Source organism: Capsicum annuum, chromosome 10 (genome assembly GCF_002878395.1).
Source record: "Capsicum annuum cultivar UCD-10X-F1 chromosome 10, UCD10Xv1.1, whole genome shotgun sequence".
NCBI classification, from domain to species: Eukaryota; Viridiplantae; Streptophyta; class Magnoliopsida; order Solanales; family Solanaceae; genus Capsicum; species Capsicum annuum.
Window position 1 is genome coordinate 10,803,242 of NC_061120.1, and position 14,298 is coordinate 10,817,539.

Here is a 14,298-nt window from a genome sequence, read left to right on the forward strand (position 1 = left end):
CTGTTGCATCAGATAACACATCTGTGACTACAGATATATTATCTGTTGCAACAAATATAAAATATGTTGCATCAGATAACATATTTGTTGCAACATATAATCTAACTGTTCACCACCATTTATTAATTACATTTTTTATTAATGTGAAAAGTAAGGAATTAATTAAATTAAGAAATATTATGATAAGTCATGACTTTTCAGATTATTATTATTAATTAGTTCTTTCCAAGAACTGCTTTTATTGAGTTGTGACTCGATATAGGTTGCATCAGATAAATCATCTGTGACAACAGATATATCATCTGTTGCAACCATAGTGAACCTATTGCATCAGATAATTTAATTGTTGCAACGTATAATCTACTTTTTTTTTAAAAAAAATAACTATATCATTGTATCATTAATCCAAATTTGTTTACTTTTTTATTTTATAAATTAAAAAAATACCTTTTCAAATTCCTTAATAAAATAATAATCATTTTATTATATAATAAGTAATTTAAAAAATAAATTCAAAAATAAAAATGATAAAAAGTCACGATCAGTTATTAAAATTATGGTTGTAAATTGTGTTTATTATTTATTTTCTTATTATTTATTTACAAAACATTTTTCATATTGAATAATTGGAACTTCGAGTCATGTCTTTCTCTTTTCACCCTCTCAATAACAATAATAGCCCTTTTTTTATTAATAACCGCCAGGTGCAACATATGATCGATCTGTCGTAGCAGATTAGCCTCTAACTATTGACACAAATTGCTGCTCAATCCCTACCACCAACCGTCAATATGTTGAGAATAAGGAATAAACAGAATGATTATTATTAAATACTAAATAAGAATTAAAAATTCAAAGTCGACAACAAAATGAAATGAATGTTCATACATTTTTGAATCCCTTGGGCAAATTTGATATACAAAAGGAGGAAAATAATTGCTAAAATAAAAAATATTACCTAACTATTATTACTACTATTATTATTATTGTGAATCAGACATCTTTCATTCATCCGGTAGCCTTGCTCCGAAGTCAGTCAAATATCTCTCGGGAGTTCATCAATCAAACTGCCTTTGAAGTTCATGCAAGGACTCGATATGAATATTCTTGTACGAATCTGGATCATCCATATTTGTAAGGAGGGACCTATTTATAAATTATTGTATCTCAGAAAGAAAAGAAAATTTCTTTAAAATAAATCTAACAGATGGGTAATCTGTTACAAAATATATTCTTTCTGTTAGATAACTTACAACATACTGACAATCTTTTTGCAACAGATGTATATATATGTTTGATTTCTGCAACAGGTTGATCACTGTCGTAACAGATGTGTCATCTGTTGCAACAAGCTAGTCATCTATTTATTCAATTTAAGCCATAGATGGGCTAGGAAGAATAAGGTGCGGGCAGATAGATCCACTATCATATATATGGGAGTTAAGTATGTATTACTGATAAGGTTACCGGGACAACACATACAAAGTACAATGTTTTTGTGAATGTAGTTTTTAACCGATTAGGCATTGATCATTCAAAGAAGATCCTACATTATACCGTTAAGTTTGATGGGTTAAAAATTGATAAGGCTGAGGATCTCATGAAGATGGTGCAGATACCCTATTACGAATTACTGACGGTTGGTACTCGTATTTATGCGTGTCAAGTTTTGAGAAGAGATCAATATTTGTCGTTACTGCAAAGAACCAATAGCGATTGGACTTAACTTTAAGTGTGCATTAGACCCTTAGAGGGCCCTCGAAGCCTCGCACTACATCAAATAAGAATGGAAAACCAATATAGTTATTTCCCTGGACAATATTTATATGGTTGGGTTGCTCGCTCGGGTTAATGATTATATTCCAGAAGGTGCGGTAGGAGAATGCTTTCAAGGGAAAATATGTTGTTGATGGAAGACTATATCATCTGAGAGCTAATTGAAGAAGAGACACAGGGTAGAAAGTAACTTCTAACGAATCTGGACGATGGAATTATCTTAACAGATGCAAAATCTGAATTAAGTGCAAATATGAATGTGTATACGGTAATGTAATTTCGTCTGTTGTGTCTCTGAAAGAAAAATAACGCAGATGGACACTTTGCTAGGGAACTACATGGTCAATATTATCACCTAGGTAGAAAATAAGAGAAGACCAACAAAGCAGCCTCACGGGCATTGAGGGTAGAAATAATGTTCAGTAAGTCTAGAAAACTTATGCCAATAACAACTGCAGTGTAAATAAGGAAACTAAGTGAAGGCGGCAATTTCTGAATTTTAAATTTCATCCCATCTTCTTGTTTGTGTTTCTGATCAGGTCCACTACCGTTGACCTGATCCGAACCACAAATGAGATTGAAAGGCAAATAGAGTATCATTGCTTCCTTAGCAATATGGTTATAATTGATTGTGTTTTCTTTCCTTGACATGCTTTCAACATTCCTTGGAGAAGATCAGATGTTTGTTGTAGTATGTGAATCTCGATAATTTTCAAGCTTGCCTCCATCTTGTTAATTCTATATTCAAGTTGGTCGTTATCGTCTTCGAATTTGGTAAGGAGTTTCTCATCTCTTGTGAGCTCGATCAGGAACACTACCTTCAAAGTTGTGGCATTCTAGAAGCCCTTCAGAACACTTTCTCTTCAGAAGCTTTAAAGGATACATGGAGGGTTATTGTGTTTGTTTTAGGTCAAAATATGTTGATGCACATTGAAGATATGGTCCCAACAGTTGAACAATAGACTTTTATCAAGTGTTTCTCCATGCATCTTGCTCAACCAATTTGATAAATTAGTAAGCATGGAGTTATGTAGTATGTGATTTAAACCGGCTCTACCAAGCCTATCAAATGTTACATAACTCCAAGCTCATTACCCTATCAAAATAATATGCCCGAGTTAGTGCACATAGATAAAAAGCTCAATCTGTCAGCCTTTCTACTGATCACTCTTCTCCAATATAGATGTCAAGATATCTGCTATGCAAAAGACTACACCATCGCCAGACATGATTGCCTAGGAACATGTCTGGCGATGGTGTAGACTTTTGCATAGCAGATATCTTATCATCTATATTGGAGAAGAGCAATCAGTAGAAAGGCTGAGAGATTAAGCTCGTTCGATTTGTGCACTAACTCGGTCATGTTTTTTTGATAGAGTAATGAGCTTAGAGTTACATAACGTTTGATAGGCTTGGTAAAGACGGTTTAGATTACACGCTACGTAACTCCATGCTTACTAATTTATCAAATTGGTTGAGCAAGATGCATGGAGCAATGCTAGATAAAAGTGTAGTGTTCAGCTTTTAGGACCACATCTTCAACTTGCATCAACACATTTTGACCTAAAACAAACACAGAAACCCTCCATGTATCCTTTAAGGCTTATGAAGAAAGCGTTCTGAAGGGCTTCTAGAATGCCACGACTTTAAAGGTAGTGTTCCTGATCGAGCTCACAAGCGACGAGGAACTCTTTACCAACTTCGAAGAGGGCAACGAACAGCTTGAATACAGAATCAACAAGCTGGAGGCAAGCTTTAAAATTATCGGGATTCACATACTACAGCAAGCATCTGATCTTCTCCAAGGACTGTCGAAAGCATGTCAAGGCAAGAAAACACAATCAATTATAACCATATTTCTAAGGAAGAAGTGATACTCTCTTTGCCTTTCAATCTCATTTGTGGTTCCGATCAAGTCAACGACAGTGGACCTGATTGAAAACACAAACAAGAAGGCATGGGATGAAATTTAAAATTCAAAAATTTGTTGCCTTCGCTTAGATTCCTTATTTTAACTCTGTTGTTGTTGGCATAAGTTTTCTAGACTTGTTGTACATCATTTCTACCCTCGATGCCCGTGAGGCTTCTTTGTTGGTCTTCTCCTATGTTCTATCTAGGAGATAATCCTGACCACACAGCTCCCTAGCAAAGTGTCCATATGCATTGCTTTTTTTCAGAGACATAACAGATGAAAGTACATTGCCGGATACACTTTCATATTTGCATTTGATTCAGATCTTTCATCTGTTAAAATAATTCCACCGGCCAGATTCATTAGAAGTTATTTTCTATCCTATGTCTCTTCTTCAATTAGCTCTCAGATAATATAGTCTTCCATCAACCACCTATTTTTCGTCGAAAGCATTCTCCTACTGCATATTCTGGCATAAAATCATCGCCCCGAGCGAGCAACCCAGCCATATAAATTTTAGCCAGGGCAATAAATATATTGGTTTTCCATTCTTATTAGATGCAGTGCTAAGCTTCGAAGTCCCTTTAAGGGTCCAATGCACCCTGAAAATTAGTCCAATCGCTATTGAATCTCTTTACAATGACACAAAAATTATATCCCTTCACAATGCTTGTCAAATAAACATGAGCAACAACCGACATTAAATCTTAACAGACTATCAGAACCGTATTCATAGTCCCTCAGCCTTATCAGTTTGAACCTACCAAACTTAACTGTTAAATTGCAGACATCTTGTTTGAACGATCTATGACTAATCAGTAAAAACATCATTCATAAAATCAGTGCACTCTATGTGTTTTTCCATGATAACATTATCAGTAATACATACCTCCTACATATGAAGTAGTTCCATCTACAAGAAGTTTATTCCTCCGATCCCATCTTTACTGCAGCCTCTTGAGATAGCCCATCAAAAGTTGATCAATTGTCAGTTCCTTATATCTACAAAGAAGAGGAAAAAATTGATGTCACAAAAAGAACATTGTCCATCTGTTGCATCAGATGTGGAGTATGTTGCAACAGATGTGGAGTCTGATGGAATACATCAAACCAGTCTTTCTGATGGTTTTATTTGTTCCAACAGTTTCTCCATCTATTGCAACATCAACAACAGCATAAACATCAATAAAAAAGAAACAACATTTGTTCCAACAACATCATCAACAACAAAGAAACAATATTCTTTGTGCCAGAATCGTCAACAACACCACAAGTTCCAACAACGCCAACCCCACCAACATCAATAACTACATCAACAATAATGAAACAAACAAAATACATACAAAAAAATGATACTGCCAATAAGGCTTTTAAACTTCTCCCAACAGATGACTTTTTTCTCATATTGTAATAAAAATTCTTGGATTGTTTATTCAACACTTACAAGTTCCTTAAAAAAATTTAATAAATATGCTATGGGTAAATAATAATTAAATTAAAAAATAGATATAAATAACATGCAAAGAAGAAGACGAGAATGAAAGAGCAATAATGATCCATACCTTAATATCAAAAAGGGGATCAAATAGAAATTTAAGTCGAGAAAAGATACGGAAGGGTTTAGATCTTAAAAGATCTTTATGAGAAGAGAAGATAAAAGAGAGAAAAAAGGTTGTGACCCTAAAGAGGAGAGAGAGATAAAAATGAGAGTTGAATAAAATAAACTGCATTTGAAGGAAGATATGAGATAATTTCTATAGATGTATTACGTACATAGATGTGGTGGTTTTCAATATTCATTAATTTCATTAATAATTTGAGGGGAACGAGGAAGACTAAGACTACTGACATTGAAAATAAAAGATAAGACTGCTCAATGAACTCACTTTTGAGATATCCAAGAAATATTTTTTACTGCCTTTAGTAGTAAGTACTACTACTTGATATTCTCTACTCGGACCAGAAGCTTCTTGCTTTAAAATTTAAAGAGATAAAAAGATTTTCAAATAAATATGTCATCTGTTGCAACATATATAAATATCTATTTAGAAATTCGAACAACTCAGTCATCTGTTACAACAAATACAAATATCTGTTTAAAAATCCCAAAAGCTCAGTCATCTGTGACAATAGATGAAATGTTCATTTGATAATTAATAAAACCAGATATGTCATCTGTTACAACAGATATAAATATTTTTTTAAAAATTTCCAACAACTCAGTCATCTGTCATAATAGACACAAATATCTATTTGATAATTAAATCAGATATGTCATGTGTTGCAACATATATGTACCTATTTGAAAATTTCAATAGCTTAGTCGTTTGTTGTAACAGATTTTATAGCAATTGATTTAGGTGAAACTAGGGATGAATGAATAAGCTTGCAGGGTCAATTATAAATCCAATCGAGTCTTTGCAATTGCATGGCGTTGCTATTGTGTTCATACCGACCTGAGTCATCGATCGATCACTCTGAGTTGAAATGAGTTCTTATCAACTCAATGTTAGGATAGTGATAGTACATAAGTTGATTGAGGTGGAACTAGGGATGAATGAGTGATCTCACAGGGTCAACTACAAATCCAATCGAGTCTTTGCAATTGCATGGTATTAGTATTACGTTTATCCCGACCTGAGTCATCGATCGATCACTCTGAGTTGAAATGAATTCTCATCAACTTAATGTTAGGATAGTGATAGTACCTAAGTTGATTTAGGTGTAACTAGGGATGAATGAGTGATCTCGTAGGGTCAACTATAAATCCAATTGAGTCTTTGCAATTAGATGGCGTTGGTATTGCATTCATCCCAACCCAAGTCGTTGATCGATCACTCTGAGTTGAAATGAGTTCTCATCAACTCAATATTAAGATAGTGATAGTACCTAAGTTGATTTAGGTGGAACTAGGGATGAATAATTAAGCTCACAGGGTCAACTACAAATCTAATAGAGTTTTTATAATTACATGGCGTTGGTATTGCGTTCATCCCAACCCAAGTCGTTGATCGATCACTCTGAGTTGAAATAAGTTCTCATCAACTCAATGTTAGGATAGTGATAGTACCTAAGTTGATTTAGGTGAAACTAGGAATGAATGAGTGAGCTTGCAGGGTCAATTATAAATCCAATCGAGTCTTTGCAATTGTATGGCATTGGTATTGCATTCATCCTGACTCGAGTCTTCGATCGATCACTCTGAGTTGAAATGAGTTCTCATCAACTCAATGTTAGGATAGTGATAGTACCTAAGTTGATTTAGGTGGAACTAGTGATGAATGAATGAGCTTGCAGGGTCAACTATAAATCTAATCGAGTCTTTGCAATTGCATGGCGCTGGTATTGCGTTCATCCCGACTCGAGTCGATCGATCGATTGATCACTCTGAGTAGAAATTAGTTCTCATCAACTCAATGTTTTAAAGCTATATCTTTTAAAATTTTTAAAATTAATTAAGATCAATTCGGACAAAATTAGCAATTTCAAAACTTGTCATTCTTTTCCAAAATTATAAATCAACCCATATAAATCATCCATTTGCACAAAAAACTTTTCATTTCAAATCTTAAGTTCTTGCTCTTCTCTCTCTCTCTCTCTCTTGAGGTGTCCTCTCCCTCTCAACAATACAAATAATACAAATAATACAAACAACAACTACTCAACTTATTGCTCAACCCTTCAAAACAGGTCAATTTTCTTCCCATTTACGACTATATATAGTTGCTTTTCTTACTTCATTCCTGCTTGTATCCGTTGTTTTCTCTATCTTCGCATGTAACAGAGTTCGAGAAGAGTTCTACATTTGTTCTTTATTCTAAAAAATAGGGCTTTTTAGTTAATGATAAAAAAGAAGACTTTTAGTTGTATTATCTTCGAGAATGGGTTAACAATTTTGAGTTTTAATGCTAAAAAAGTAGGAAACACCCAATAAAACCCTAGTTTTTCTCTCAGTGTTTTGTTGACTGTCGTGGTATTATTGGATGGTGTTTGTGGTGTTGTTGGTGGCTGTTGTTGGTGGTGTTGGTATTTTTGTTTTTTGGCAGTGGTGTCGGTGGTCTTGGTGTTGGTATTGGTGGCATTGGTGGTGGTCTTGGTGGCATTGTTCGTGGCATTGGTTGTGGTGGTGGGGGTCCATCTGTTGCAACGGGTGGAAGATCTGTTGGGAGATATTAAATAGGTTTTCAAACATATTCCCCATCTGTTCCAACTGATGGGTTATCTGTTGGAGTATTTTCTTGTAATATGGCAGAGAATAATTTATTGAAATTTCTCCACCTTTTGCAACAGGTGGAATATCTGTGGGGAGATATTAAATAGGTCTTCAAACAAATTTGGGTTCCCCATTTGTTCCAACTGATGGGTTGTCCATTGGAATTTTTTTTTTTGGTTATGTGTTAAGAATAATTTATTTAAATTTGTCTCACCTTTTTTTAAAAAATTATGCAGACATCAAATGCAATGTATTTTTTATTTTTCTTTTGTTTAAGTTAAAAGATGTCTCCCAAAAGAAAAGACAGAAAGTGGAGAAAGTGGATCAACTTCCGATCACCAAACAAAAAAGGCTAGGGTACAGATAGATTCAAAAAAACTTCCAGAACAATCTCAGTCAGGGAAAAATGAACCCAAGGAAAGTGATAACTCCTCTTCACCAATGGGGCATGAAATAATATCGAAATTCCAGCATGATTCTGTCAAAATCATTAGTATTGACAGAGTTTTGAGTTGCGATGCCGATGAATAACCCTAATGCAGTATTTGGTGATCTTGTACTTAAATGTCAGTTTGGGAAACCTTTTGACGAACTTAGGAGCATTATGAAGAAGGAAAACATAGATGGACTTTTTAAGAAGAGCTGCTTTGCACACTTTCTTGAGATGTCTGGGCCCCGCCCTCTCCGTTTCCCAATGATCATAGTATATGGCCTTCTCAAGTGCAGGATCATGTATGCGGGGCATGATGGAGGTCCGAAGGAGGGCGGAAATAAGATGGATGAAGTCTGGATCAACTACTATAGCATGCCAATTTGTTTTGGATTGAAAGAGTTTTCCATTGTGACGGGCTTGAGATGCGATCGTCCAGAAGAACTTCCCATCAAGAAAATACCCCACAAAGGGTCCAACAAATGCAAGGTAAAAAAAGATGGGTTGTTGGGCATTGTTAGACCTAGCTACAAAGTCAAGGATTTGATAGCGGACTCAAGAATAAAGACATACCACAGCACTACAGGGAGAAATTATGCTTAGTTTGGTTTGTCCATTTCGTTTTAATGGCAAGAGACATTAAGAAAGTCATAGAACGTGATTTGTTGGCACTTACTGATGATTTTGGGAGATTCAGCAACTATCCATAGGGCTACGAAAGCTGTTACTTGACTGTTAAATATTTACTGAAAGAGCTAAAGCCAAAGACGACCACATTATACGGCTTTCCTTGGAGCTGGGGATGACTTTTTTTCTTACTCTGGGTCTTGTTGATACAAAAGGAGGCCCAATGGTGGAGTTAATAAAGAAGGAATTGGATGGAGCAACATCCATAAGAAGAGCAATTAGGCAAGGTCAGTCTAATGTTGAAGCTCTTCACGACCTAACTCAAACTGTAACAGATCCGGGTACTTCTTATGGGGGTGTTGCTGGTGGAGTTGTTTGTGATGGCGGCAGCCAGTCTGCTTCTGCTTCTGCTGCCAGTTGTGATTATGAGCATGTTGGCTCTTAGCAAAAAATAAATTTGTTTAAAAACACCCCTTGGACAGGTCCTCCCTCCCACCCCTGCACCGGTCCCTCCCACCCTTACAGTGGTCCCTCTCACCCCTCCTCACCCTTATATTCTTATTGAAAATGCAAAGTGTGCAAGGATAGAGAGGATAAACTCCTCGACAAATTAGAGTCTATTACTGAAGCTACCGAGGAGTTAAAATCCAGGTAGGGTGTCATACCATCCAACAAGGTGAGGGAGCGATGCACTCCTACAGTGGAGGTTAGGAGGAAGAGAATAAAAATTAGATAAATTCTCTCCATTCTGAAATCAGCAAAAAATGCAACTACCCCTGCTCCAATAGTTGTTGAAGTTTAGGGGCCGCTGAAGAAGGTGGACAAATTTTTGGCACTTGGCAAGGAGAAGAAGAAGGAACTAGAAGAACTCATCAAGATGAAGGTTCAAAAAGAATACACCATGCATTCATGTGTCGTCAAAGACTCTCGAATATGACAATATGTGCATGTGGTATGAGGACAAGGTAAGTTTACTTTTGCTAACCTACCCTTCCAATCTACTCCATGAAGAAGAATCTACACAGCTGATGTGTAATCTGTTGAAACAGCTTAGTATTCTGTTGCAACATAATACACATCTGTTGCATAAGTTGTGTTGGCTGGGTAATCTGTGAACTAATTCAGAGAACCCTTTGCATCGGATTCTTTCCATTGTGTTTTTATTTTTAACAATTACCAACCTATTTAAAAATAATCTTCTTATACCACAGTATGTTGATGAAATTCTCTGCCTCATGAGTGGCAGGTAATTAGCGTACCCAGATGCTTATAATGCTGTTGATAGGATAATGGACCTCAACTTCTACAATAATTTCAAAGATAGGTACGCTGATCCTCGTAATCTAGCTGATTCCGGTGGCCTGAGATTTTTTTAGTTAGTTTCTACGTTCCAATGGAATGAAGAAGCGATTAAATATGTTAGAAGGAAGAGGTCATATCTACACGGTAAGAGCTGGACCAAGGCAAAGAAAATCCTTGTAGTCATGAACGTGGATGTCACCCATTTTCTCACTGTTGAGATACTACTATACGAGGGGAAGATTAAGGTTTATGACTGAAACTTACATGTGTTCAGTGAGAAGACGTTTTTAACCCACATGCTGCCACTCTTGAAGTTGTTGCCCAAGTTGTTGACGCAGAGTAAGCTGATGGATCATTTGTTGGCTAAAGTCTTGGTGAAGGAATCATGGGTTCTTAAAGGTTGAAATAAGAACATCCAGCTCCCAAAAAATAAAACCGGTGCAGTGTGCAGGCCGTACTCACTTGCATACATGGAGTGTTTGCTGATCGGAACACAAATGACCGGTATGTACGACACCGTTGTGGGAAAGATGCAATGGATCTGGGCATATGGGGTACTAACTAAATGATTAGATCCTGTGTATAAAAAAGAACATGTACAAAGAGAGAGACGAACACGATAACAAATTTTCATTTCAAACCAATTCACTATACATATAGGGGCAGTAATTTTTATGTCTGGCAAAGTTGAATTTTTATAATGCAACAGATTTTATATCTGTCGTAACAGATATAGTACCTGTTGTGACAAATTGATTATCTATTGGAATAGTGTAACGCCCCGAAATCGGGTTGCGAGACAACACACGGTGCTTAAGGTCACAAGTGACCCCAAGCTAATCCTTCTACTTGCATAACTCAAGCAACTGAATAAAAATACAAATCCATACAAATCAGCAAAAATTAACTCTTTTCTGAATCTAATAGATACAAAAATGGAATTTTACAGGATTACAATTCTACCTTTACAACCAATATTGAAACAAAATACATCAACTTCTACTGACTGTCTATGAAGCCTCTACTAGTACTGACTGTAGGTAGCCGGGTCATGACTCCCGACTACCCCAACTCAATACGACTGAATAAAGAAAATACAACACTATAAACTCTGTATAACTAACCCAAGCCCTTGAATCAAAAGGACTCATCACCTGCTAACTGGATACCACGAATTGACTGGATCTGAAGGTACAACTATACCTTGTACCTACATTCCGAGAAAATGTAGCCCGCATACGACTATGTGGGTCAGTACCATGGAAAAATACCGAGCATATAGGGGTGCAATGCATATATAAAATAACATCTTAATATCATCACAGTTTATAAAATTATGCATGCTGATATAGATGACTTACTTAGCTCGAATCAAATCATCAAAATCATGGATGAATAATACATGTAATGCAAAACAAGTGAGTCATTACAATACGTTCTCAATTCACTTTCATCTCCATTTCAAATCATCAAAATAATCAAATCTTATGTCAATTCTCATTAGAATATATTCCTTAAATCTTTTAAGAATAATGACTTTATCAAACTCAGCCTTTTAAGCAAATATGTTTTCATCTCAGATAGAAGAGTACACACACACACATTGGGAGATCCTATAACCAACATAAACCATGTGAGCTACATGGAGTCCAACGTACAAACCACATTGGGTAGAGCCTTCCTATCCTTGCCATCAGAGTAGGACATCTAGTATCAATTCAAAAACACTAGTGATCACTATATAAATTAGCCTCAGGCTCACATTCTATGGGGGCACGTAGTTCCAGGGAAGTAAGGTCACTGATATCTCCCATTCGGTGCTAAATATTACTCCTAAACTTAGCTAAAAAATTTAAATCAGCCTCAGGCTCACATTAAAGAAAATCCACAATAAACACTTCAACAATTTTCATCGGGAGCCAATTTGCTACCCCTATATCATAATCAATAAAAACGTTGATTTCTTTCACAGTTGAGTTCAAAATAACTCATTCACGACCAAAAGGTCAAATCATTCAAAATATCTCAAAAATTCAATATCAACGTGCTTATAACACACACTTTCTCAAAAAACACAATTTCCAATGGGGATTCACGACCCAAATATCAAAATCATGATAAATATCATTCAAGATTCATACTTTATATCACCACACATGTAAATTCATCTTTCAAAATCATAAACATCAAGATTTTATAATAATCATCATAAGATATGGTTCATGCTTCAAATTCATAAAAATCAAATAAAAATCATGCCTTTGTAAAGAAAATTACTTTTGGGCACAAGAACGAAAGAGTTCTTGTTGAAAAACCCCACATACCTTGAATGATGAACTTTAGATCGATACTTATTTTTGAGATGTTAATCGTGCCTTTGAATGATGGTTCTTGGAGTTATTGAACTAGGAACTTGGAATCTTGAATAAATTTGCAGAATTAATGGTGAACTTTGGAGGTTCTTGAAGTTCTTGAACTAGGAACTTGGAATCTTGAATAAATTTGTAGAATTAATGGTGAACTTTGGAGGACTCTCATATCTTTCCATTGATTTATAGTATCTCACCCAGATCATTGTGTACGAGGAGTTATGATCATTTGAAGTTGACCCAAAAAATCACTTCTGATAGGATGAAGTAGATCGACCATAACTTTTTGCTTCGATAGACAAATTGGATGAAACTAATTTCATTAGAAAGAGGATTCGCAGAGCTTTTCGTTGATATATAGTAGATTACCCAGATCATTATGTAGAAAGAGTTATGATCGTCTAAAGTTGGAGCAAAAATATGCCAGGCCTCAGTACATTTTTTCTGCATGTTTTACTATTCACGGTTCGATCGGAATGGTCGTAGTTTGATCGAAATGGTCGTAACTCATCGCTCGAGTGTCCGTTTTTTATTATCTACATATCATTGGAAAGCTCATTTGATACTCTACATAATGGTAGGTCAACGTCTTAGAAATACTACACAGAAAATTTATGGATCGCTCTAAAGCATAGAACTCGATATGTTTCTCACAAAATCTTTACGAAGAAAATTTTCTGGGGTATTACATTATCTCCTGTGCTCGAATGTCGCTTGATAGGATAAAAGCACTGATCAACAGACCTTCTTAAGGGATGCGAACATCTGAGACATATCAGCACAATTGAAATTACAGTTTTCTAGTCCTCATACTGAACATGCATCTCTGACGCATAAATATCTAGCTGAACTGACTTTGGAATGTATGAATGCGTATGCAAAAATAGGTCGAAATAAGAACATCCAGCTCCCAAGAAATAAAACCGGTGCAGTGTGCAGGCCATAATCGCTTGCATACATGGAGTGTTTGCTGACCGGAACACAAATGACCGGTATGTACGACACCGTTGTGGGAAAGTTGCAATGGATCTGGGCATATGGGGTACTAACTAAATGATTAGAGCCCGTGTATAAAAAAGCACATGTACAAAGACAGAGACGAACACGATAACAAATTTTCATTTCAAACCAATTCACAATACATATAGGGGCAATAATTTTTATGTCTGGCAAAGTTGAATTTTTATAATGCAACAGATTTTATATCTATCGTAACAGATATAGTACCTGTTGTGACAGATTGATTATCTATTGGAATAGTGTAACGCCCCGAAATCGGGTCGCGAGACGACACATGGTGCTTAAGGTCACAAGTGACCCCAAGCTAACCCTTTTACTGGCATAACTCATAAGCAACTGAATAAAAATATAAATCCATACAAATCAGCAGAAATTAACTCTTTTCTGAATCTGATCGATACAAAAATGGAATTTTATAGGATTACAATTCTTCCTTTACAACCAAAATTGAAATAAAATACATCAACTTCTACTGACTGTCTATGAATCCTCTACTAGTACTGACTGTAGGTAGACGGGTCATGACTCCCGACTATCCCAACTCAATACGATTGAATAAACAAAATACAACACTATAAACTCTGTATAACTAACCCAAGCCCTTGAATCAAAAGGACTCATCACCTGTTAACTGGATACCAAGAACTGG